At 38.0% G+C, this 26,983-nt stretch overlaps 1 long non-coding RNA gene across 1 annotated transcript in view; it reads right to left on the bottom strand.

Moving 5' to 3' along the window:
* Positions 1–26,983, bottom strand: part of Gm16685 (predicted gene, 16685) — a 77,297-nt gene that overhangs the window by 8,294 nt on the left and 42,020 nt on the right. The window contains exon 2 of the long non-coding RNA NR_168341.1: positions 17,940–18,091. This is a non-coding gene — a long non-coding RNA (predicted gene, 16685). The remainder of the gene's footprint in view (positions 1–17,939; positions 18,092–26,983) is intronic.

Below are 26,983 nucleotides of genomic sequence, written 5' to 3'. Positions count from 1 at the left end.
CAAGCTTTGAAACACTCAAAGTCAGTGCTACCTCACATAGTCAGACAAGCTAGTGAGCATTTAATTCCATGAGATAGTGAACCTGGGTTGTGTCTTTAGCAAAATAAGAATGATCTTCATCTTATTGAAGTCATGATGTCCAATCACTGGCTTTAATACCATCATTTTCATAGAAGTGGATACACACACAAATGAAGAATGGGTCACATCTGCCATTCAGAATGAATGGAAATAGAGTGAATAACTCTTGGCTTTAGGTTCAGCAATAGGTTCTAATTTGTAAGGACAGTACTATGAGGCACAAATTGGTATCAATAGGCTCAAATTATTAGACAAGAAGGCAAGAGCATTGCCACAATGTCACAAGATTGTTGGTTTTAAGGACGGAGGAACCAGAATAAGTATGATTGCATTTCCAAAGGCTGAAAAGATGCAGAACAATGTGATATTAAACAAAAGACAAGCTTGCCAGTTCCCTGGGAAATTTTCTCAACAGGGATATATATTACCCAGGAGCAAGTCCCCCCAGGGCTACAGCAAATGCTCAGGACTCATGTCATTTCATGGGAAATGCACAAAGCTGCTACAGGAGGTAGACAAGGGGACCTGCCAGACCTCCTGTCTCTAATCTCTGTGATTTAAAGGTTCTATGCTATTACCCAGCAAGAAGCACTGCTATTTAGCGATTCCATTTGTAAAATGACCCCACAGGTTTTTCTCTCATTGTTTCCACCTTTGCTGAACTCTCATTTTTTTTCCATCTTACTTAGTGAGACTCAAACAATAATACATGGCATCAGAGGGTTGGGAAGGTTGCTGAAGGACACCTAAATAGGAGTAAATGTTTGCTTGCTAGGAAAAAAATAAGAATGGGAAACTAGAAGAAAGTTGAAAAGGTCATCTTTGCTTGCAAGTGAGTTTTTCTGCATCTAAATGGGATTTTGATGTAGACACCACATTCCTCTAAGAAAAGCTATAGTTGAGTGCAGAAAACCTGCTCATTAATCTTTCTTTTGACAAGTCTAAGAAAAAAGCAAACAGAGGTGCTAATTTAACACCAGCTTATTGCACTTCTCAGGTTGTAAGTGAATTCTCTAAGGATGCAGAGGATATTGAACCCTTTGGATGACACTGAGCATCAACAAATTGTTAGACGCCTTTTAGTACTGTTTCTGGGCTGGAACCCATGCGTGTCCTTTATGGGATTCAGAGAAAGCTTTATCTTTCAGTCCAGATGGGCTTGTAGTCATGTGGTGAAAACCCATCAGAAAGCAACCCTTTCTAGGTTTCAAATAGAAACAAAAGATGGTGTTTAACTCTTTCTTCTGCTGTGTAAGCGAGGCACAGTGTGGAGGACAAGCATGCATTAAGAGATGGTGGAGGGGGGAGGGCATGGGGGACTTTTGGGATAGCATTGGAAATGTAAATGAAGAAAATACCTAATTTAAAAAAAGAGAGAGATGGTGGAGAACCACCGGCTACAATATACCTTGGTGGGATTCATAATTCAGTGTGGCTTGCCAGGCTATTGCCTGATTTTAATGCTTTAACTAGGTTAGGACTATATTAATTATGTACTGAGACACAATCCATCTCAGAAACATTGTTTCCCAAGGCTAATAAAGAGAAATGTGAACAAATGCCCTGGTTCAGAGAACATCAAGAGAAAGAGGAATATAATTCAATATTTCTTATCTATATCCTAGTCCTTTCCCTTTTCTTTTCCTGGATTTTACATCATATTTAAAATGTGGAGTCCTTAATCATGACCCCAAATCAGTGTCTGAAGTAGTTGAGCCTACAACTTACACATACCTAGATGATGTCTTGAGTTGACAGTGCCCCACACAACCCTCCACAAAAAAAGTCACTCTGGTAGAGTGCCAATTAGCGAGAGGAGGAGGCTGCCGAACACTCTCTTCTTTTTACACAACTTTTTACAATAGGCATCCCTAGGCCTTTCAAAATGCCCTCCCCCCTACACACATACACCTTTTTAAAATATATACAACTGTTACAAAGGAAAACAGAGTGATGGGGTTAAAGGTAACAGGTATCTGTTAGGGACCAGTCAAGCTAGCTCTGAGGTGGGACTTCTCCCATTGGGCTATTGCTCATCACTATACACACTCAAATGGAAAGAGATTTAGCAGACACACAATCAAATAAAACATCTAGCACACACAATAAATTAAAACAAAAGTAAAATAAAACACACAACCAAATAAAATATCCCTAGTTTAGGAGATGCATTGCTCTTGTTATATATAAATTATCTTGTTCTGCACCCCTGCTTATTTTTAAATTTCATTTTGGTTCCTGACTAGCTCATTCTCAGAATGGATATGATATCCATAAGAGCCATTGAGAAAGTTTTGTCTCTCTCATGTTGAAATGCCAAAGGAATATGTCAGTTATTTATGTGTCTGTAAATTAAGCACACTATGCTTAGTACAATGTGTCTGTCGCTAATTAACTGCCAGGAAAGGGAAACAGAATTGCTTATACTTCCAGCACCTGGAGTCCCACAGCCTGGAGTTCCAAAATGCAAACTCATTTGTAGCACAGACTTCCTAAAATGAGAACAAGGTAAAATGCTAGAGTTTTGAGTCATTTCATACATGAAGTCAGAGTCCTAGTAGGGTTGCCTAAGCACAGGCCTCGAAGTCTTTCCTAGCAACCATTTAGTTTTTTTAAATTTATTTTATTTATTTTTTTAACACTCCATCTTTTATTCCCCCTCCCCCTCATCCATCCTCCAACTCTTTCACATCCCATACGTCCTCCCCATCCCCTGTCTCCACGTGGATGTCCCCACTCCCAACCCTACCTGACCTCTAAACTCCCTAGGGCCTCCAGTCTCTTAAGGGCTAGGTGCATCATCTCTGAATGAACACAGACCCGGCAGTCTTCTACTGTATGTGTGTTGGGAGCTTCATATCAGGTGTTGTATGCTGTCTGTTTGGTGGTCCAGTGTTTGTGAGATCTTGGGGGTCCAGATTAATTGAGACTGCTGGTCCTCCTACAGGGTCGCCCTTCTCCTCAGATTCTTTCAGCCTTCCCTAACTCAATAACAGGAATCAGCTGCTTCAACTCCCAAACTAAGGAATAAATGAAGTGCATTACTATGGAAAATAAACATCCGGTCAGGTTAGGACCACCAGAAGGATGTCTGCTTTCTCTGAAATACAAAACAATGACAGCCAAAAATCTGGGTTCCTCAAAGTACCTGTGCACCTTGATTGTTCAACTGTCTGCTTTCCACTCAGAAGTCCACTCTGAGCTCCTACAGTCTGACTCTGAGACTGTAGTTTTCTTCTAAGCTTCGACTTTTTTCTGGCAGGAGGTTTCACTATTTAAGACTGGTTTTGAACTCACTAAATAACCAAAGTTAGCCTAGAACTCAAGACTCTCCCCCCCCCACGCCCCCTGCTTCAGTCTCCCTAGTGTAAGGAATGCAAGGACTCATCATCACACCTAGCTGTAGAAGTGCGATTTTTTTAGAATAAATTCTACCTGCAGATTTGAGAGTTCTCTAAAGAAAATATAGCAATCTCAGAATATTTCTAAGTCCTGCTATGAAAATCTAACAAAATTCTATTCCTTTTACTTTTACACTTAATTGGGTTATATGAATTTAATCATGGGAAAATTTATAACATCCATTAAAGTTAAATGATCTTAAAAGAGATGGACAGAATGATGACATCCTCATGCACCTCAGAGAAGCACTGTTCTAAAGCTTAATTATTTTCAGTAGTTGACTAGATATTTCTACTAGTCCTTAAAACCTTTTCTTTCTATCTAGTCAATTCAATAATTCAGTGATTAAAAGAATCTTTTTGACATACAAAATACTTGAAAATATACTGTTATATTACATTGTACCAAAGCATTACACTATAACATTGTACTAGAACATATTTGAAAAAGCAATATCACTGCGCATTAACTTCTACTGGAGGCTATTTGTAAGAACTTGCTGAGTACATAGACTGGATTTCAGCGTCATAAAGCTATGTGTGAACATAAACACACACGGACACATTGGCTTGCTGTAGCTGATCTGATTTATCTGCTTTTACGGGTCTGTGACTTGCTTTTGCTGAGGTAATATGAGATGAGAAACAGTTTCATCTCCATGCTGGATAAAGATTCAGTTATTGAGTTTGTGATACTTGACATTAAGCAACCTGCCTGACAGATCCATATGGGAGATTGATTTGTGGGAACTCCCTTGTAATCCACAGTAAAGCCTAATTTAAAAAAAGAATAGCTTTCTACAATAACTTTATAGAAACTTAGGTAAATAAATAGAGTTCCATGGGACACTAGGTTGAATATACTCAGGTTCTGGGTAACAAATACTGTCTTATCCAAGGAGGTTTTAAATTATAATTACACCAGCTGTTTTTACTTATTACGTTAAAAAGATACATTTATTTTCTTCTTTTTCCAATTTTTTATTAGGTATTTTCTTCATTTACATTTCAAATGCTATCCCAAAAGTCCCCCATACCTTCCCTACCCCCGTTCCCCTACCCACCCACTCCTACTTCTTGGCCCTGGTGCTCTCCTGTACTTGGGCACATAAAGTTTGCAAGACCAGGGGGCCTCTCTTCCCAATGATAGCTGACTAGGCCATCTTCTGCTACATATGCAGCTAGAGACATGAGGTCTGGGGGTACTGGTTAGTTCATATTGTTGTTCCACCTATAGGATTGCAGACCCCTTTAGCTCCTTGGGTACTTATTTAGGTCCTCCATTGGGGGTCCTGTGTTCCATCCAATAGCTGATTGTGAGCATCCACTTCTGTATTTGCCAGGCACTGGCATAACCTCACAAGAGACAGCTATATCAGGGTCCTTTCAGCAAAATCTTGCTGGCATATACGATGGTGTCTGCATTTTGTGGTTGATTATGGGATGGATCCCTGGGTGCAGCAGTCTCTGGATGGTCCATTCTTTCATCTCAGCTCCAAAGTTTGTCTCTGTAACTCCTTCCATGGGTGTTTTGTTCCCAATTATAAGAAGGGGCAAAGTGTCCACACTTTGGTCTTCTTTCTTCTTGAGTTTCATGTGTTTTACAAATTGTATCTTGGTAGTCTAAGTTTCTGAGCTAATATCCACTTCTCAGTGAGTACATATCAAGTCAGTTCTTTTGTGATTGGGTTACGTCACTCAGGATGATACCCTCCAGATCCATCCATTTGCCTAGGAATTTCATAAACTCAATGTTTTAATACCACATTTTCTGTATCCATTCCTATGTTGAGGGACATCTGGGTTCTTTCTAGCTTCTGGCTATTATAAATAAGATTGCTATGAACATAGTGGAGCATGTGTCCTTATTGCCAGTTGAAACATCTTCTGGATTGCTCAGTGGTTAAGAGCATTAACTGCTCTTCCAGAGGTTCCCTGTTCAATTCCCAGCAACCATGTGGTGGCTTACAATCATCTGTAATGGAATCCAATGTCTGAAGAGAGTGACAGTGTGTTCACATGCATAAAATAGATACATTTATTTTTAATTGTCATTTTAAAAATAATAACCTTGCAAATGTCCTTAGAATAATCAAACTATTTCCATTTTTACAAATAACAAGTCTATTTAGTATTAACGTACTGTCATTTATCAACTGTATATATTTAACATTATAAAATGTCTCATATTTTGTGCATATTCCTATTATGCAACTGAACTGACAGTTTAGTGAAGAAATTGGTGTAAAGTCTTGACAAATCATTATTTCTATTGTGTCCTTCTCGGCTGAGCTACTGAACCTTTGCCAGATACTGAGATAAAATAATAACATTTCCCCATCTATCCAGGTAGATAATTGTCTTACTCCATATACAAATCTTAAATGTGCTAATATTTTATATACAATTTTCAAGTGCAAATTATTTATACTTCAGATTTTATACAGAGAATAGACATATAATTACACCTCTGTATCATTTCTGATAGCTATAGGACCAATGGTCTGTTCACATTAAAGACTTCCATGTTCACCTTCCAGACTTTTGAAAATTAACTAGAACCCTTCCCTTGGTTCCTTAGACAGGAACCCATTTGCATGATTCCCTCTTCTTCACGGTTTCCTATTGCTCTCTGTTGTCTGTGGCTTTAGACGTATAGGTCCTTTCTGTCCTCAGTTTTTCCTTGGAATAGGTGTGGCCTTTTAGAGAAAAAAACATGTGTCACCTGGGACTGGGGTGAGGCATGAGAGGCTCAAGCCATTCCCAGTGTATTATTCACTTCCCACTGACTGCTTTCCAGATGTAAAACTCTCAGGTCCTATCCCGAGCTTTTGTCCCCACCGGCAAGAACACGCTCAGGACAACCAGAATCTTCTGCGGCAAAAGCTTTATTGCTTACTTCTTCAGGAGCAAGAGGAGAAGAGGAGCGAATGGCAAAACCCCGTCCCTTTTATGAAGGATTGTCCTCCACCTCGGACGTGTCGCTCCCTGATTGGCTGCAGACCATCGACCGAGTTGTCGTCACGTGGAAGGCAGAGCACATGGAGTGGAAAACTACCCCGGCACATGCGCAGATTATCTGTTTACTACTTAGAACACAGGATGTCGGCGCCATCTTGTAACGGCGAATGTGAGGGCGGCTCCTCACAGGTCCTTCTCAAGCACTGTCTCTACCTGCATGCTGCCATGTGTCCGACCATGACAATAGTGTAATGGACTAAACCTCTGAAACTGTAAACCAGCCAGAGTTGCGTATTTTCCTTTATAAGAGTTTCTTGGTAATGGTACCTCTTCACAGCAAATAAAGAATATGTGTGTGTGAGTGTGTGTGTGTGTGTGTGTGTGTGTGTGTGTGTGTGTGAGTGAGTGTATGTATGTGTGTGTATCTTCATTAATAGTTTTCCAGTACTTTATAAAAAGTAAACAGATATTCACATCTACATTATTTACTAAAGAAGCCGGAATTTATTTTTCTGCTAAGTTACAATTCTACTATTACAAATGAACTTCCCCACATAGATTCACGTAGATTTGAATTTAAATATACTTTCTTAATTATTTATCTTCTTTTTGTGTCTATAAAATTTTGTTCAATTAAAAAATTCCTCCTCGATCGAGGCTTGCCTGGTCTATAGAGTTCCAGGACAGCCAGGCCTGCACAGAGAAACCCTGTCTCAGAAAACAAAACAAAACAAAACAAAATTCCTCCTCAAATCTAAGGACTTCTTAGCAGACACACTGGTGTATTTATCATATAATTGAATATATATAATTTAACACATATCCTTTACATATTTGTGTAGTTATTGGGTTGATTGTAGGGAACATTTATCTTGCTTGCATTGTATCATAAGCACAAAATATACTTCTGCAACATTTTAGACACTGGGCACATTTGATGTTTAAACAATAATCGAAAGAACAAAGAATTCCTAACTTTACAATATATTGATAAACATTGAAATTTTATTATGGGTATTTTATTCAATTATATGCAAAATAATTCTATAGAGTTTCCTTTGTGTTTGACACCATCTCGTGATTGTGGCTATGACAAAATGTATGCTCTATAGAAAGCTAACCTAAGTGGCAGTTACGTCTCAGGGTCTGTGCTCAGGTACCTCACTTCAACCAATGTTTTTAAGAGTCAAAGTTTTCGTGACTCCCTTCTTTCTATTCTCACATACTCTCTATTTTCTAATGGCTGCTCTGTTTAGAAGACCTATGATAATAAGTATAACTCCTTCATGTAATAAGAGAGATAAGCTATTTTTAGGTGGCCAACACCCAACTATATTCTCTGGTTGTTCAAAAAAGTGCTAAAATTGTGTTACTGAATTAAGATTCTAGATGCAATGTCTATTGAAGCATTTTATTTGAGGATAAATGTTTGCACTGTTTGGCTAGTCAAGAAGCTCTGGAAGTCCACTTGCTGGAAAAAAACAAAGATTACCCTATACTCTTAAAGTTTTAGCACAGTGACTGTTCAGCAGTTTCAGGACTTTTTGGGAATTATGGCATTGGCCTCAATATGCCCTATATAATTTAGGGTAATACATTAAGAGAAACTAGCAAAATGAAAATTGAAAAAGGTTTAACCTCCAAAGCCTAGGTAAATATTTGAGCACCGATTCTTCAATCCAAGGTGGTTTCCGTACACAAGGCTGTCCATTCTAAATCATCCCTGGTCTGCTTGATCCCTTTATCTCAGTAATAATGAGGTTGAGACTCCAATGCCTCACTCACCAGAGTCAGCCTTCTCTTCTCGTATGCTTGCTCCTGTTGTCTACCTCACCACCCAGATTTTATCTCTTGCCTTTCTGTTCTTCATTTCACTCTTTTACATGGAAAAAACAACAACATAGTTTTCTAGTGTCACTTCTTCCCTTTTAGGTGATACTCTGTGTGAGAATATATAGTCTCTGCAGGTATACGACAAGTCCAAAGTGAGTCACCAAAATAGCAAAGGTTTAGATTTCACATTCAAGCAAACTAGGTTTGGTTTGCTTGTTTGTTTATGTTTTTTCTTTTTAAGACAAAAGTCTTGTGTAGCCCAGGCTGGCTTCAAATTTCTCTGTAACTGAGGATATCCTTGCACTTCTGATTCTCCTGGCTCCATCCCCCAATACTGAGATTATAGTTGTGTACTATCACACTTGGGTCAAACATAGTTTTAGTATTTTTATGCATTTCAAGTCCTATGAGTCTAAGCATGCTTCTTATATTTCAAAGCTTACATTTATAAAATATAAATAATAATCTAACCAGTTTGATAACCTTAAGAAATACTTGTAGTGTGGCAGATTTTTAATATGTATTAATGTAAAATTTGGATGATATTTTCTTCATGATATTTTCTTGAATTCTATAACCAACAGCATAGAAAAGTGTAACCTCCCCCCCTCAGCTTGAAATCTGGCTGATCAGGTTTGACTGTTAGCACTAGAGAGCATCAGGGGTGGAGCCTGCCACCCTATAGTTCTGCCTCTCACACTGCTACTACCTGCTGCCTAGCTGTTCTGGAGCCAACACATGGTCACCTGAAACTGGACTCCAAGGATGATTTGGCAGGAATGGGCCCTTACCCTTTCTTCATAACCCCATGTCTCAGAATAGTAAATTTGAACCTTGATCAGACTGATGTCTTGGTTCCATTCTTTCTCATGCCACCTAGTTCCCTCTTTTCTTCCAGATTCCAAGATACCTCCCAGGCTAGAACCCAGACATGTGGGCTGCTGGCCGGCCTCAACAGATTGGCGCCCATTGCGGGGCTGGGAAATGACAGAGGACATTTGGAAGAAGCAATGCTGGTGTGGAGCTCCATGGAAGAAGAAAATAAATAAGGAAAATTCGTACCGGAGAAGGTTGGTACGGGCTAAGTTGAAATGGCGCTAAACCTGCATGCTAAATTTACTTAGGTTCAGCAGTGAGATTATAAGGAGCAAGAACATAACAGGCAGTTAGTCACAGCTTCCAGGAGCTGCTTTTTTTAGGCACGAGAAAAGAAAGGGTTTAATAAAAGGGATTTAATAATCGTGCGGATGGCCGCAGTCAGAAACTGCATCATGCGGGAGGAAAATGTCTCAGAAGCAGAGAGAAATTTCAGGGGTGCCCTGCTTTGTTCTCTCTGGGCCTTACAGCAGAAGTTCTCTGCCCTCTTTGTGTTTTTGTCTAATGTCTGGTGCACCAATCTGTTCACGTGTTCCATTCATGTATGTTCACGTCCAGTCTGAATGAATGAATGTTCTATGTTTTATGTTGGATAATAAAGATGGCTAAAACTTTATCTGGTGGTTCATCAAAGCTGAGAGTGGCCACACGCTTTAACCAAGAAATAGGCACACGGCAGGAGGGCCCCTGCTAGAGAAACTGTTCTTTAAAGAAAAAAAAAAAAGAGAGAGAGAGCGAGAGTCTACAACCTTAACTTTACAACCTGATATTGGAGCAGAATAAGCTGATAGATGATTTGTCCTAAGAAAATTCTCTGCATTTGTGATTATTGCATTTAGCTAATGATAAAGTGCTTTTTATTTTATGATTGTAGCTAGAAAATTAATATTCTTTGATTGGTCTAAATGTAACTACTTCATTTGTTTGTTTGTTTTTTATTGTTAATGTGCTCTGCATGTTTTCACAATCAGTTCTTAAGTTATTGGTTAAGATTAAATAATTGTTACATTGGTAACAGAGAGTTAGCCTTAAAATTGGCAACTCAGGAGTCTTTTCAAGCACGTGGCATAGAAAGCCAAATTTCGCAATGTATTAGTAAAGTTTTAATGTTGATTTCTAAAGTGATAAATTGTTTTGAAATTGGGTTTTACTTTCCCAAAGTTAATGTTGCAAAAGAAACTTAGTAATTCTAATATCTGTCCTCATGGCAAGAGGAACTAAGCTCAGAGCAGCTTCTGCTCAATTTGTGTGACTTTCCTTTGTCTTGCAAATGGTGCATAAGAGAAGCTCTGGAGATTTGCCTCCAGGAGATATTCTTTTAGCTAAAAGAACACCTTTACAGATCTAGCCAGATGCTGTTTTAATAAAGTTCAAATTCATAGTTTATGAAGGGTCTATCGGACTGTAAAATTTATAAAGGCATTACAATCTGGCTTGCCTACCTTTTATATAGTTATTATAGATCTGAAAGTTTGTTTCTTTTTTTCACTCTCCTTTGCATCTTAATGATTGTAAAGGTTTTGCTTCTAGTGAGTTTGTAATAACTGGAATATTTTGCCTCTAGTATGGCTAAATATTGATCTACATTATGTGAGAAATTTTTATCATTTCTGCTTCTATACAAGAAGCCAAGAGTTTTAATCTTTCAGTGTATATTGTTTTCTAAGTAGAAGTATTTTATTAGCTATTGCCTCTCAAGGGAAGTTTACTTTAAATCCTTGCTCTCACACAAGGAGCTCTTAGTTCAGAGGCAATATCTTTTAATACTTGGGTTTTTAGTTATACTAGAAAATCGTGGTCCAAAACATCTAAAAAAGAAAAATTGATTTGCTTCAAATTTTTATTTTTAAAAGCTTCCAGGAGATGTTAATTGGCTAAGACCTCACCTTAAACTCACTACAAGAAAACTTTAGCCATTATTAGGTGCTATTTAGTGAGACACAAATTAACTGGCAAAGAACACACATTAGTTTGCAGAAAATAAAGAAAAGCTTTTTTAATTCTTATCAATTATAATCAATGGTAATTAAATCTTAGCTGACTATTTTAGTTATTGGTTATTAAACGTGCTCACAATAATTGTTTTACAAGAAAAAAACATTATTATAAAGTCATTTTTCTCATCCTTCCAGCCGATCGTTGGCCCACGTGAAGCCAGCTAGCTTCTGGCTGCTGTGGGGAGGGGCCTTAAGACACACAGTTTTCCTGGAGAGGCCACCAAAAAGCAGACGGCTTTATAGTGAACTCAGGAGAGGGCCGCATTCACCTTTGCCCCATGAGCCTCCATATGTCCTGACTGGGGTAGCCAGATTTTTCCCACTAAGACTCAGGGTAGGTTTTCTGGCCTAAAACAGATTGGGCTGCCTTCAGCCTCTTCTGCCTGAGAGGAAGGCCTATGGCAGGCTGCCAAGGGCAGGCGGCCAAGGTCGAGATGGTTTTCACCTCAAAACACAGTTTCAACATCCTATTAGAACCACTGTGGTACTAATAAAGAATTGTAAAGTATATCCGTATATTTTTAGAAAACCTATAACAAAAACTTTGTCTTAAAAACCTACGTGTATGTTCCTTGTTCAATACAACAATTAATTTGGTTATTATGAAATATTAATAATTGACCTATTACATACCATCATTTTAAAAAGATTGACAATTAATATCCCAAAAGATAAGTTAAAAATTGTTTTTATATATGCTTTTGTATCTTCTATAAATTCATACATGCATACATCCCAATTATTGTGTTTGAAAACAACCCCTCTATGGGAAGTAAATACATGTAAATTAGATCACATGCTTATTCTTTTGAGTTTCCCCTGTTTCAGCACAGATAATCTAGTTGTGTGCTGGAGATGGTGTTTTAAAATGCTGAACAATCAAACCTTAATTTGTGTATTGTCAATGTTATATCTCAGAGCTCACAATTGCTTAAGATTGTTCGTCCCTCAAATGCTATTAATTCTCAAATTTGCAATTGCTTATGCATATACAACTCATATAAAAATGCTGTCCTTTTAAGAGGGCGGTTTTTAGGCATTTAATAAATTGTTCTGGATTGCCTGGACATCTTAAAACAATGCCATGCTAGATTTATATCTCAGGCAGTCTATAGGTCGTACATATAAAATAGATTGGATATATAACCTCATTCTTTGTATATTCAAAGCAGTCATGGTTTAAGATAATATTTTAGTATTCTTAAAAATTGTGCATGTATAATTCTTTCCTCTTAGTGTCCTCAGTTACTACTTGTTTCCACATAATAGTGTTAATTCTTGAGGACCTTTACTTAATAAATTGCTGCAAATAAATACTCTTATTTCTAGTTAATAAATAAATGAATTATGCACATGTGACTATTATTAACTTTTCAAGTTTTCTAATTACAACCGCTCCTTAAGAGAAACAATTGAAAGTTCAATTAGTCACTGCCCTTGTTACATGAATACAGTCAAGTATTTGAGATGTTTTGTCAACAAGTTATTAATTCTAAGGACAAGATATTTTAAAACTTTAAAACTTTAACTTCTTAAAAGACAAAGAAGGGAGAAATTATATCCCCCCACATATTATTTAGTGCATTCCCGTGCACACTATTTAAATCATACTTTTACTTTAGAATTTTGAAATTTAGATGTCAAAGAATTTAATTATGCTTTATAGTATCTTAAAAGGATCTACTTATTGGCTTATGGTTTGATCCTAAACAGCTACCTTATTATTAGGGAAGGGAAAAACATAGGTTCTCTCCACAGAACGCTGCAGAACCATGATGGTTAATTCGTGTGACGAGCTGGCAGTTGAGTTGACTCAGTGCCCTGACTGTAGTTTCAAGGAAGCTAAATTACATGTCTTCAACCCGTCCTTGCTTGCCATTTTTCCAGTTTGGACTAGTGTCAAGTCTTTTAACTTTATGGCAAAAGAACATCAGAGACTGTATATTGTGACTTAGTAAGATTAGTCATTTAATAGAGTCATAATGATTTTTCTCTTTTCTTCAATGTGACCAGTTATTCTAACTCAATCTTGGACTGGTCTAATATTTACTCCAATATTAAAGATTCCTATTGTAAATATCTAAAATTCTTAATTACCTAGCAAAGTTAACTTAGAACACAGCCCCCACTTCCAGAGAGTCTCTGTCCTTTTAAGACAAAACAGGGGCAGTTATATCCCCCAAAGTCACCAAAGGCACATCTTGCCTTTGCTTTATTCATTCTAAATTTTTTGCAAACTGATATTAAAGTCTGCAGGGAATCGCCACTGGCATCCAATTACTTCTAATTCTTATGCCAGGGTATAATGGTGGGACCCACTAACTAATGATTGGAAGGGTCCAGATCCGGTTCTAATCTGGGGTAGGGTTTCAGTCTGTGTTTTTTTCACAAAGAAGAAAATAGAGCACGATGGCCCACTAGGAGGCCGGAGACTGAGCTTGAGCCTTGCTAATTTGCAACTGAATAAAGTACCTGGACTTTCCCAAAAGAAGCTTTATATTGTTACCTTTTCATTGTCTGGATTTTGTCTTTCAAGCAGGTCAGTCAACACCCTTCAGCCGATTGCAGCCTGCGTGCATCCCTGCTCCCAAGAGTGTGCAGGTGGCAGCTACTAATTTCCATTCTAAAGGCATTCCAGCACATATTGTGGCTTTCAGTCTGATTTGAGATTAAGGTTTGCTATTAGGGATAGAAAGGCTGAAATTTCAGATATTAGAAGAATATGGTTTTTATTCTGATAAGATGGGCTTAGTCTCTTAACTGGTCTCCAGTTTTGCACCCTTGCTGCTATTGCAAGCTCCCCTTGGTTCCTCAGGCTGTGTAAATATTAGGGAGGAGGAGGGTGACCTCCAGCTCCTAATATAGCCTAAGAGCCACAAAGTGTGGTGTTACAAGTGACATAATTCTTGTAAAGGCTTTGCTGAATCTGAGGTTGACAATTCTCCCTTGGGAGCTGCACAGTACTCAGAACTGTGCATGCTGGTTCATGATAATACGAATACAATATGGGTAACAGCATGGGTTCGAGGCCAAGCACTGCAGGGGAAGGTCCAACTTGACCATTTCTGAGTTCCCTGAGAGACACACCGGGTTTGGATGGAGGTTGGTATCTAGTTCCAGTTACAACCAAAGTATCTTTCTAAGGCTCTGCCTCCCCTCCCCAAAAGATACCAAGAGCCATGATTGTGGGTCGTGACAGCACCCATGGGCGGAATCGGGTCAATGCTCCCCCAGCCATGGTTAATGCCCACTCATCCAAGGATGAGAAGATCATTTGATCACCTCAGTCAAGTGTGGCCTTATTAAGTTTAATTCAAAAGGGGGAGAGAGTTTGGATACCATACCATGAAAAGGGCAAGCCCTTCACAGCCTTCCACCCTAACAAACCAAATGACTTTGTGCTAAGGAGCCGGTCATCACCGCCTCCTCTCTGTTCCCTGCCTGTCACCCAAGGCTGTTAAGGAGGATCCACGTACTCTCCTTTAGTGTTATCTTACTATAGTGCCTTTTAAAATTGTATCCTGATACAGTTTAGTCCTCACCAGTGTTCCAACGCCCTAGAAAGACTGTGTAAGCTGACTACTTGGAATTCAGCAAGGAAGTTACCTATTCAGTAACTAATTAGTATTATAAAAGACGGAGCCAACACCTCAGGTCTAGTCTGCAAGATGTTTACTAGGACAGAAAGGACAGTCTTATCCAAATAAGGGTTTACCATGAGAAAAGTTAGGAAATCTCACTGAGACAGGTTTCTTCACTAGGCCCTAAGAAGTCAGGCAGAACCATAGAGCATAAATAAATTTTATGCCTCAGTCCAGGCTTTCTTTTTTATATTAACAACAGGGAGGAGATGTAACCTCCCCCGCTCAGCCTGAAATCTGGCTGATCAGGTTTGACTGTTAGCACTAGAGAGCATTGGGGGTGGAGCCTGCCACCCTATCGTTCTGCCTCTCACACTGCTACTACCTGCTGCCTAGCTGTTCTGGAGCCAACACGTGGTCACCTGAAACTGGACTCCAAGGATGATTTGGCAGGAATGGGCCCCTCCCCCTTCTTCATAACCCCGTGTCTCAGAATAGTAAATTTGAACCTTGATCAGACTGATGTCTTGGTTCCATTCTTTCTCCCGCCACCTGGTTCCCTCTTTTCTTCCAGATTCCAAGATACCTCCCAGGCTAGAACCCAGACATGTGGGCCGCTGGCCGGACTCAACAGAAAAGTAGTCCCGAAAACTTGTTCTGTCTCTGAGGTACATAAATTAAAGTAAACCCAAATGCAAAGGCACACCTGAAGAAGTAAATCAATGCTGTCTCAGCTGTAGTGATCACAAGGGGTTGGGAGGTTAAAGGCATTTTTGATTTTTAAAAGCCCTCCTGGTAATCTCAGCAAAGCTAGGGAATCTTAGAGACCATATCTCCCTGAACTACTATACCTGCAATATTTATTACCTAATTGTCTTTGATTCTTTATCCATGACTGAAGCACATGAATTTATACTTTCTGTGTATCATAGCTGAATCTTATAGTCAGGCAGACTTAGAAGCATGCTCTCAGCAGACTGGATGTGAGTGTGAAAGGAAATAAAACTGTAATTCATGTAATGTATGTTAAATAGCCCAAAGAGTTGTTTGTGAGCTTTGAAACCTGGGGCTGAGAAAACAGCAGAACAGACCAGGACATGCCCGGGCAAGCCCATCGCCTCCCTAGCTCCCACCCCTCTGACCTAAGTTAAATGTTACAGGCTGCTGATGTTTAAATGGACCAATCATGTGAAACCGTGCCAATTCCTTCCCCAGCCCCACTCCTTTTCTATAAAAACCCCTAGCTTCCAAGCCTCGTGGTCGAATCCACTGTCTCCTGTTAATGTGAGATACGTTTCGACCCGGAGCTCCGCCATTAAAAAACCTCTTGTTGTTACATCAAGGTGTTGTGTTCTATTCGTGATTCTTGGGTGCACGCCGAATCGGGAGCTGAGTGGGGGTTTCCCCACTGAGTTCTTTCAAGTGTATATCAGATGCTTTTGATAACTTAGAAGTGTTGTTATAGTTGGGTCAACTATACCTTCAGAATTCTATGTGTTAAAAGCTTAGTCACCAGATAGCCCTTGCCACTCTTGGAAAATGGTGAACCTAGTGAGAAGAAGTTAGGTCGCTGGGTATTCTTTGTATTTAGATAAGAAGGCTCTTATGCCTCATTCTGTTTGCCTCCTGCATTTTTTTCCTACATGTTCCTTTCATGATAGTGTGCCTCACTACAGGCCCAAAACCATCAAAACCAACAGACCATGGACTGGTACTCTGAAACTGTTAGACAAAATAAACCTTTCTTCTTTTTAGCAGTTTTTCTCAACTGTTATGCCACAGTGACAGAAAAGTGCCCAATACAAGCCCCCTTTCAGTCTAGGTACAGCATTTCTTTCAACTTCAAGTTAATTGTAATAGTAGACATTTAATAACTATTTGAAATTAAACTGCATTAGAGAATAAAACAATAGAGGAAATATTATAAGTGTATATCTTAAGCAGAAATTTTCTAACTTGTATTAAAATCTGTGGGTGAAACATTAATATCAGAACCATAAGCATGATTGCCTGTTTTGACATTTTAAAACTATTCACACTGTGCTACATCCACTCCAGTAGTGACTCCCATTACAGGTTTAGAAACCTGGAAGCAGTCCTGAGGCAAAGAGTTTCACAAAAATTTAGCCTCCTGGAACCTTGGCATTCCAATAGCATGCATACCCAAAACCTGTCCCCGCATTAGTCTGGTGTATGGATCCGTGTGCTCTCTTTCAGTATTGTTTTATTCTAAGTGCCTTTAAGGATTGCTTTTGACATATAGCTAAGCCTCCACCAGTGTTCCAATGGTTCCTAGAAAGTGTTTGAGCTGATCCTGAACTTGGAATTCAGTAAGAATGTTACCTATTCAGTAACATTCAAATTTACCTCTGGTAGAGACAGTGAAAATAATCAGGCATTACAATTTACTTGAATAGAGCTAGAAAACTCAGGACTAGTCTCCATAGTAATTACTTAGGACAATAGCCAAATCACACCCAAACACAGGAATATACAATGGCCTAGGAAATAGGTGGATTGTAGTATTATTCATGAAAGGGTTAGTAGAAGGAATTCCCCTGGTGCAGGTTTTTTCACTAGGCTCAAGGAATAGCATAATCAGGTATTTACTAAAGGAACCCTGGTGGTGGGTTTAACAATATACTAGCATTGTATCAGAGCATTCACCTGGCTTCTGTGTTTAGCTGATCTTAATTAAGGGTTGTTCCTATTCTCAGTTGTAAACATGGCCTGGCTCCCGCCATCTTTTTATGTATATATTTTCTTTGCTTTCTATTAAGAACCAGTGTACCTTGACACATGTATTCGCCTAGCCTTCTTGTTTTTCTTCTGTATTAAAAGCCTGGTGTTTGCTTGGAAAAAAAGTACATCCAGATACAGCACTACCTTGTGTCTGTGTCTGTTTGTCACCCTTTCCTTGTCAACTCCATGCTCACCTGCTGGGACTACTAATTTCCCACGGATTGAGGGGGCCCGACACAGCTCGGTCTGTGGCAACACTGTTTTTACAAAGCCATTTAGCTTCTTAGTTTCCTTATTTTTCTAATGATAAGCATGATGAGATGAGATCTCTGAAGTTTACTTATACTGAATGCCAAGCTATATCAATTTTAATTACTTTACAGCACTTCTCTTAACTGATGTGTAACTATGCTCTGCTGTGCTTGGAGCCCATTCCCCTGTCTCCACACACACACGTCTTTGCTTACCTTTGTTTAGGAGCTTCACTTTTCGTGTCTGCTGGGGAATTAACGGGTCTGCTCCTCTGTTTCCTGGCAGGATGCTCCCTCTTCAGCACCAGCACGTCATTCTATCAGCAGCAGCGATATACAACCGTTCGGCTGACGGGTAATACTGCCATCTACCAAATGAAAGCCACATTTCATTTTATTATTGTGTAAGGGTATTCTCACATCTCAGGGAAGGTAGCTTTAAGTTTAAGAGATTTAGACAACAAGAACTGAAACAGATAATAAAACCAACATATTAAGAGATAGGATAATTAACTATTAATTTCCAATTTATTTTTCATTAATTATATGGAAGAAAAGGCATTGACCACAAATATTTGATCTGAGTGAACCTGGATGACCACATCACCATATTTTAATAAAAACATAATTTGAAGAATGTAAAAGAATTGTTACTTTAAAGGAACTAAAATTTAGTGTTTGAATTTGATTTTTACACTAATATTCATTTCATTGAAGCAATTCATAACATAAATTCTCAGGTACACCTTAAATACCCATGATACTACTCCGTGGACCATTAATCTGCCTACAGTGATCATAAGGAAGAGGGCATGCTTCAAGGTATTCCATTTCCTATATCAGAATGGAAGACAGATTTCCCCATACGACATCCAATATTTAATTTAAGATTAAATAAATAAATTCATTTTGTTCAATATTGCTGGGTGTTCAGAATATAAAATAGAAGATGAAGAGGAGAAAACCTATCTCATCCCATTTTTTCAATCTCCTGCAGATTGTGTTATTAATTTATTTGCTTAACAATTTTCTTTCGGAGAACTTCATCCCTGAGTGATGCATCTGCATCAGTCCTACACACTTCTCCCCTCCAAGTGACCTCACCCTTTCCCAATTTTATAGATGGCTAATTGTAGCTATCAACATGACTACACCTGCAATCAACTAAAGCTTGAGAGATTTTCTTATTTCTATCTTATTTCTTTCCTTCCTTCCTTCCTTCCTTCCTTCCTTCCTTCCTTCCTTCCTTCCTTCCTTCCTTCCTTCCTTCCTTCCCTCCTTCCTTCCTTCCTTTTTAACCTTTTATTAAAAATAGATGATTTTCTCATACATACATTCTTTTCTTTCCTGATACCAGTTTCCCCTCCTTCTATTCCTCACAGTTCCTCCCCACCTCCCTTTCCATCTGGATTCCCTCCCTTAATGTCTCTCATTAGAAAAGAACAGTTTTCTAAGAGATAAAATCAAATATAACAAAACAAAACAAGACAAAACAAAAATTATCGCAGCAAAATTGGACAAGGCAACCTAACATAATGAAAAGAGTCCGAACAGACGTCACAAGAATCAGAGGCTCACTCATGTGCACAATCAAGAGTCCTATAGAAATAGTAACCTAAAAGCTATAATATATATGTAGCAAACCCTGGTGCAAACTCATGTCTACACTATTTTTGCTGCTTCAGTCACCACGACTTCATATAAGCTCCGTTGATTTAGGGATCCTTGTTCTCCAGGTGTCCTCCATACTTATATCTAGTTCTTAGTGACTCAAGCAGTATCGGGTATGCGTTCATTTTGTGGAGTGGGCCTTAAGTTAAATCAGACATTGGGTGGTAAAAATATGTTCTCGTTTTGCAGGCTGCTGTTTTGTCCTAGTGTTATCTTAAGAAACTTTTCAGTTTCATGAGTTTCCATTAATTGTTAAACTTAGTGCCTATGCTATCAGTGATCTGCTCAGGAAAATTTCTTCTCTGCCACTAGTTCAAGGCTATTTCCCAGTGATTCATTGTATCTTCTTTTATGGTAAGGTATTTAAATCCACTTGGACTTGAGCTTTGTGCAGGGTGATACCTATGGATTTATTTGCAATCTCCTACATGCAGACTTCCAGTTTGACCAGCATCATTTGTTGAAGATACTTTCTTTTCCGCTATTGTATATTTCTGGCCTCGTTATAAAAAATTAGAATTTATGTGTGAAACTTCAATTTGATTCTATTGATGAACTTGTCTGTTTTTATGCCAATACCATGATGTTTTTATTATTATACCTTTATAATGAATGCAACTTGAAATCAGGAATGGTAAGAAGTTCTTTTATTGTTTAGGATTGCTTTTAAGCTAATCTATCTTATTTGTTGTTGTTGTTTTTCTGTATAAAACTAAGATTTTCCTTTAAGACCTATGAAGAATTGTATTGGAATTTTGATGGGGATTGAATTTCTAAATTGCATTTGGCAGAATGGCAATATTTCTTTGGTAATCCTACAGATTGTGAGCATGTGAGACTTTCCATTTTCTGATATATTTTTCAATTTTTAAATGATTTGAAGTTTTAATCATATAATATTTTTAACTTGCTTGGTTAGAGTTACACAAAGATATTATTTGTGGCTACTACAAAGTGTTATTTCCCTGATTATTTTTTCTCAATCTACTTGTCAATGTATATAGGAGGGCTACTGTTTTGTGTTTGTTTTTTTAGTTAATTTTGTATTCAGCCACTTGATGAAAGTGTTTATCAATTGTAGGAGTTCCATGACAGAACTTTTAGTGTCACATATATAGTATCTTATCGTCTGCAAATAAGGATATGATGATTTCTCTCCATTTTGTGTCTCCTTGATCTTGTTCAGTTGTTTTATTGCTCTAGTTAAAACTTCAAATACTCTATTAAATAGATATGGAGAGAGTGAGCAACCTGTTGTCCCTGGTTTTAGTAGAATTGCCTTGAGTGTCTCCCCATTTAACTTGATATGGAATTGCTGCAAACAAGCTTTATTATGTTGCAATATTTTTTCTTTTATCTTTCATCTCTCCAGGAATTTTATCTTAAAAGTGTGTTGGACTTTGTCAGAGGCCTTTTCTGTACCTAATGAGATGATCATGTGACTCTTTCTTTCATTTTGTTTATATGTGGATTGCGGGTGTTTACTTTTGTGTATTGAATAATTTTTGCATCTCTGAGATGACGCCCACTTGATAATGATGGATGATCTTTTGGATGTATTCTTGGAGTTAGTTTGCAAGTATTTTATTGAATAGTTTTTCATGAGAGAAATTGATCTGTAATTCTATTTGATGGGTGTTTATGTGGTTTGCATATCAGGGTAAATGTGGCTTCATAAAATGCATTTGGCAATATTCCTTCTGTTTCTATCTTGTGGAATAATTTGAGGAATATTGCCATTACATCTTCTTTGAAAATCTGCAAGAATTCTGTGCGAAAACAGAATTCTGTTCTGGCCCTGGTTCATTTGTTTGTTTTGTTGGTTTTGTTTTTGTTTTATTCATTTGTTTGTTTGTTTTACTTTTCTTTTTTGGTTGGGAGACTTTAATGACAGCTTCTAGTTCACCAGGGTTATATAAATCTGCTTAAATTGTTTATTTGTTTATGGTTTAACTTTGGTAAGTGGTACCTATAAAGGTAATTAGAAAGATTGTCTTAGGATTATTTGTGATGGACCTTAGTCTGGACCACATCTTCTAGTCGCAGCCCAAATAAAAGCATGTGGATAAAGGAAGCTTTTTCTTTTCCTGCTTTCCCCCACTCTCAGTAGCAAGTTCATTTACCCTGTTATATCCGTTTTTCAGGATTCCAATGGAGACTGAAAAGCAGCAGCAGTTGAGGAATCTTCCTAGACTCCAGCACCAGACTGGGACTCCAGAAACATCCAGTCTCATGATTTGAATAACTACTAGATTTTTTCCCTTCCCTTGTGGTATAGCCATTGCTGGACTACACAGATTATATCCTATGGGTCAGTCTAATAAATCTCCTTTAATATCTTTTAGCTTTTATACTTTAGAGAATCCTGATAATACACACAAGTCCATTTTGTATTACTTACACGTACCTGTATGCAGAGTTAGACACCTGTGATAGAAAGGCCATTTGGGAGCTTGTCCCTGTAGGAAATTAATCTCCCTCTCTGCAGACATTGTCTCTTCATCTAAATGGAGAACATTGTGTGATTTCCTCCCATCCATATTGGCAGTCAAATGGTAGTGTTGCAGTATGGATCTTGTTCAGGCAATTCTATTGTTGGGTGCTTATTTTACAACAGATTCCCTTGTCTTCCAGCTCTAATGATCATTGTGCCCCTTATTCTGCCATTCCCCAGAGCCTTAGGTGTAGAAACCACAGTGTAGATGTATGTGATGATATCTAGAATACTGGGATAATAGTTGAAGACAAGATCTCAAGGCAGAAGATTTTAATAAGCTCAAAAACCATACACATACTAGGTCACAGGAGTGACATTTTTCATAGCATTCACCTTATATACAAAATACTTTCGATGATGACCATTCTTCAAACAATTGTAAAATCTCTCCTTGATGGAAATATGCATCTATTATATGACAATGTTAGTTACTTGTGGTGATTCCCAACATTCTTATTGTTCTTTGTAAGCTATTATTAACATATATCTACAAAGAGCAGAGAGTTCTCTAGAAGATAAAATCTGAGCTATAATATTTTTGTTTAAATCCTAACTCTATCCATTCTAAAATCAAAGATTCAAGTATATTCATTTTTGTTTGTGCATAATTCTCTACTGTATATTGTAGAGTTGTACATGAACATTCACATATGACATACAAAATAGATGCTGCTACTATAATTATTAATCAAATATCCTCTGTAATTCCATGATCATATGGCTTCATTGATTTGGATATGAGGGGTATCATGGTAAGTGGGGAATGAGTTGTCGCAGCCAGGAATCAGAGAAGAGGGGGTGCTTGACAAGTAGTCAATTCCCAACACCCACATGGGTGTTCACAAGAGGCTGTAACTCCAGTCTTATGGCAACTGAGAGACTCTTAGGGCCTCTGTGCAATGCCTGCATGTGGCTCACAGACATGTATGCAGTCAAAACACCCAAATATTATATATATGTATATATATATATATATATATATATATATATATATATATATATACATATATATGTGTGTGTGTGTGTGTATAATTATGAGGAAATATTCTTTTATTAAGACATATTGTATGTGTGGTGAGAGGAGTAGTGAGTATGTGTCTGTGAGTATGAGTCCCTACAGTAACCTGAAAAGAAAGATTACAGGCAACTATGAGCTTCCTGATATGGGCACTGGGAACAAACTTGGTACTCTGGAAGAACAAGCATGTTCTCTTGAAGACGGACTCATCTCTCTGGCCCAGGAATTCTTAAATACGGTTCTCACACACAGCTTGAAAATCTTCATGTTATGTAGATCAAGAAATTCTTTTCTAATGTGAAAGTTGACTTTAACATAATGTACATGAGATTAATTAGCCCAAATAAAAATCCCAGTGAACTGAAGCTTCCACCCTAATAAACAGAGTACCAAATGTTTCCAGCTAGTTTCTGGCAAATAAATATTGCATTATCTTGTAATATAATTGGGAAGGCCCAATTAGTGATGGCCTCTTCCACTGACAGCTGTTTGTTGGAATCTAAATATTTTTAGGATGTGAGTACCTGTTGGTATTGGTTGTTTTTCAATTATGTTCTAAAATAAAGTGTTTACTTAGGCATGTTTTCTGAGGAAGGGAAGGTGCAGAAGCAAGTGACAAATATGTCTGCAGGAGCAAGAAACTGAGAAATCATGCCTTCCTATGCAGACATCAGGGCAGAGGTAAGGAAGTTGCAAGCTCAGAAATCTCAAAGTTCACCACCTTCACCCTTTAGTGAGGTGCTGGAGAAATAGCTCAGCAGTTAAACACACTGGCTACTCATCTCTAGGATGCAGGTTCAATTCCTGGCACCCACATGGTAGTACACTACCATTTTAAATTCCTGTTCCTAGGGATCTAAGACCCTCTTCAAACTTTTGCAGGCACAAGACACAAACAGGATACATAAATACACAGGCAGCCTAAACACCCATACACATAAAATTAAATAGTAAAAGTAATTCAGTGCTTGCACATGAAAGCATACTTCCTCCAGCAGGAGTCACCTCCTAAAACTTCCATAACTTCACAAGCAAAGCCACCAACCAAGGAACAAGTGTTCTTGTGTGTGTCATTTCTTTCTATCAAAGTAGCACATCATATTCAACACTTCTGATAGGTTCACTAGAATCAATGCATTTGCTCTAAAAGTTCATACACTTTAAAAGTTCATTTTGGAGTAGAATTTCATTCATTTCTAGTCCTTTCACATATATCTTTCTAGAATATCCTGAAAATTGACAATGATTATTATGTTTGGTATAAATCTTATGAATAGTCATCTTATAAGGCAATTATACCAGGAAATGTTGCTAAGGAGTCTTCCATAAGCTGGGCTCCTCTGACATGGAAAGGACAAACTGCACCTTCTAATTGATGTGGAGTCATTCAGAAGTTCACTAACAACTGTCTATACCCTCCCAAACTCTATTACTTTGAAGATCAGGGTCCCAGCCCTTCCTAATGGATATTTTTCCATTCACACAGGATAGTGTGAATTTACCTTCTGCAATCAATATAAATAAGTTTTGTTTCTGCTCATTTGGAGACATTGCCAGAGACCTTCAAAAAATAAGGGGCTGGCAGCTTGACATTTATCATAGTCATTTTCTGCATATTCAAATGTTTCTTCAACGTCTAAAGATTTGAGATCTCATTTTCTTTTTTTTTTTTTTGTCTTTTTTTTATTATGTATTTTCCTCAATTACATTTCCAATGCTGTCCCAAAAGTCCCCCATACCCCCCCCCCCCCCACTCCCCTAACCACCAACTCCCACTTCCTGGCCCTGGCATTCCCCTGTACTGGGGCATATAAAGTTTTCGTGTCCAATGGACCTCTCTTTCCAGTGATGGCCGACTAGGCCATCTTTTGATACATACGCAGCTGGAGTCAAGAGCTCCGGGGTACTGGTTAATTCAAAATGTTGTTCCACCTATAGGGTTGCAGATCCCTTTAGCTCCTTGGGTATTTTCTCTACCTCCTGCATTGGGGGCCCTGTGATCCATCCAATAGCTGACTGTGAGCATCCACTTCTGTGTTTGCTAGGCCCCAGCCTAGTCTCATAAGAGACAGCTATATCAAGGTCCTTTCAGCAAAATCTTGCTAGTGTATGCAATGGTGTCATCGTTGGTCTTCGTTCTTCTTCAGTTTCATGTGTTTTGCAAATTGTATCTTAGCACCCTTATTTATAATAGCCAGAAGCTGGAAAGAACCCAGATGTCCCTCAACAGAGGAATGGATACAAAAAATGTGGTACATTTACACAATGGAGTACTACTCAGCTATTAAAAGGAATGAATTTATGAAATTCCTAGGCAAATGGTTGGACCTGGAGGGCATCATCCTGAGTGAGGTAACACAATCACAAAAGAACTCAAATGATATATACTCACTGATTAGTGGATATTATCCCAGAAACTTAGTATACCCGAGATATGAAATCTCATTTTCTATCTGAACCCCTTCCTTGTATTAAGGAGCTACTACCTCAGTGGCTTTGGAATCTTTGTAGTCATAAGAGTCAAACACAGCACTCACTCAATCTTGGAAACACTTAAAAGAGTGCTGTTCTTTCACTGAACACTTCATTGCACTCAACTTTAGATGGGAGGTATGCTAACCTGCTCAGGAATACTATGCCATGACTAATGTGGTCCTCATTTCCATCCAGAAAAAAAAAAAAAAAAAACTCTGCACCAATCCTTAACAATAATATAAACATTTAAAAGGGCAAACAAAAATATCCAGGACAAAATATTTATAAGGCTTTAATATATATAATTAATACTAGAAGTAAAGCATAACTTCTTCAATTACTAAGAAGACCAACTACACAAGCAAAAATAAACAAGGCCAATAAAATGCTAACTGCACATGAGACAATAGCCAAAGGATGTATGGTCATTTGATTAAGTGGGCACTTAGTCTTTAAGTAATAGTCCCTTTTATTTTTATTTATTTGCCTTACCTTTTTATTAGATCACATTTATGAGGTTTATTCTAGTTAATATCTGTTCAGGAAATTTTTCTTTGTCATCCTTTTTAATCCATAAATTGTTGACCTTATATTGCATATAGCTGATGCTTTCTCAATATGTTACTTATTTTTAATTGTGAAAAATGACAAATTTATATTTACTACTGTTATAATATACATATACATGCTATTCGCTCTGATTATTGATTCAGTTGGAACTTTCTGCCCTTTTATTTTCTGCTTGCTATGTGTCTTAAATTATGATTCCATTTCCTTGATAAATGTGACCTCATGAAACTGCAAAGCTTCTGTAAGGCAAAAGACACCGTCAATAAGATAAAAAGGCCACCAACAGATTGGGAAAGGATCTTTACCTATCCTAAATCAGAGAGAGGACTAATATCCAATATATATAAAAAGAACTCAAGAAGGTTGACTCCAGAAAATCAAATAACCCCATTGAAAAATGGGGCTCAGAGCTAAACAAAGAATTCTCACTTGAAGAATACCGAATGGCTGAGAAACACCTGAAAATAAGTTCAGCATCCTTAATCATCAGGGAAATGAAAATCAAAACAACCCTGAGATTCCATCTCACACCATTCAGAATGGCTAAGATCAAAAATTCAGGGGACAGCAGATGCTGGCGAGGATGTGGAGAAAGAAGAACACTCCTCCACTGTTGGTGGGATTGCAAGCTTGTACAACCACTCTGGGAATTTCTCTGGTGGTTTCTCAGAAAATTGGACATGGTACTACCGGAGGATCCCGCAATACCTCTCCTGGGCATATATTCAGAAGATGTTCCAACTAGTAAGAAAGAAACATGCTCCACTATGTTCATAGCAGCCTTATTTATAATAGCCAGAAGCTGGAAAGAACCCAGATGCTCCTCGACAGAGGAATGGATACAAAAAATGTGGTACATTTACACAATGGAGTACTACTCAGCTATTAAAAAGAATGAATTTATGAAATTCCTAGGCAAATGATTGGACCTGGAGGGCATTATCCTGAGTGAGCTAACCCAATCACAAAAGAACTCAAATGATATGTACTCACTAAGTGGATATTAGCCCAGAAACTTAGAATAACCAA

The sequence above is a fragment of the Mus musculus genome, chromosome 3, assembly GCF_000001635.26.
Source record: "Mus musculus strain C57BL/6J chromosome 3, GRCm38.p6 C57BL/6J".
In the NCBI taxonomy this organism is placed as follows: Eukaryota; Metazoa; Chordata; class Mammalia; order Rodentia; family Muridae; genus Mus; species Mus musculus.
This window is presented reverse-complemented; position numbering and strand designations above follow the sequence as displayed.